General features: G+C 41.4%; 1 long non-coding RNA gene across 1 annotated transcript; it reads left to right on the top strand.

The window, feature by feature from the left end:
- Positions 1-1,301, top strand: LOC116209588. The gene is made up of 2 exons (XR_004157284.1): positions 1-733; positions 816-1,301. It is a non-coding gene; the product is annotated as an uncharacterized LOC116209588 (long non-coding RNA).

Genomic DNA, 1,301 nt, shown 5'->3' with positions numbered 1-1,301 from the left:
TACAATATATGGCACATTTCATTCTAACTCCGGTCAGTCCGGCATACTTCCAAAGCAAGCCCATAACATTCGACTCTGCTATTTTTTATAAGGATCCGGAAGTATGTATGCGACGAGTCGGGTTTATATGATCGTAGCGCGCATCGATATATCGGCGTGTATGTGATATAATTTTTACCAGTTTGGGACATGTCTACTGCTTCGACCTAAGACGCCTCTCAACGACAAAATTTGCCACCTTAGTCAAATGAGACAAAAAATGATGAGGGCATTGGAAGTAGTAAAAGTGAGGATGAGAGAAGTTTGTGTATGTCTTGTTTAAACCCTTCTCTTCTCTCCCTCTCTTCTCTTCCCTCTCCCCACTAGCTGGCCTCTCTATATATATCCTCGCAGCCTCCTCTAGTCAATGAATCCAGAACAAGAAGAGGGAGAGAGAGGGGGAGAGAGAGAGAAGTTAGGAGGAGACAGCTCGAGCAGTGGCAAATTAGGGTTTCGCATCCGTTTGGGCCGGTTCTCTCGTGCGCGATCAACGGTTGAAGCTGCCAGCATGATCTGAGCTTTCTTGTCTCTCGTCGTGGTTGTTAGGAAAGAATAGATCATCTGGCAGTTTCACCTGTTGATGGCAAGCACGGTCTGTGAATATATTTACACAAAAAGCCTTCGACACGCCTGAAAGCCTAACTCTCAAGAAGATCAAGATGCATCGGTATCGGCCTCTCTGAAGAAACCATTGGTAATTAGCACTTCTACTCTTTTCTCCCTGCTAATCTCTAATCTTGGAATCTTTATCCATTTTCAACTCTGTGTTATGTCAGGTTTCATTTCTTGCCTCAGCAGGCCGATAAAGTTTTGTATAGAATGGTGGTACCATGTGAAATGTCACAAGCCAATAAATGTTGGTCATTTTGATTTTTAGTATGTAAACAGAAATAGAAAAAAATCTATTGTTGATAAAAATAATTTATTGTTGGCAAAAATCATATTTTTTAAGCGTCTTATGACATAATTCTACGTGGTACCACCGTTGCACATAAGACCTTCTCCAGCAGGACATCGTGCAGGTTGTCTAGGTGCATTGAATCTCCAATACCATGACGACAATATATTGATTTGTTCAGTCATCATAAGCCTAGAAATTTCTTGGTTAATTAGGATATCATAAGTATATATATGGCCTGTTTTACATTCCGTTTGGCTGTCACTTGTGATGCTTTTGATCTGAGCAGACTTATGTAATGACGGTCGGTCGATTTTGTTACTAGCCGAGTTTTCTAATCCGCATATTCCGCATTGGACGCTCA

The sequence above is a fragment of the Punica granatum genome, chromosome 5, assembly GCF_007655135.1.
Source record: "Punica granatum isolate Tunisia-2019 chromosome 5, ASM765513v2, whole genome shotgun sequence".
NCBI classification, from domain to species: Eukaryota; Viridiplantae; Streptophyta; class Magnoliopsida; order Myrtales; family Lythraceae; genus Punica; species Punica granatum.
This window is presented reverse-complemented; position numbering and strand designations above follow the sequence as displayed.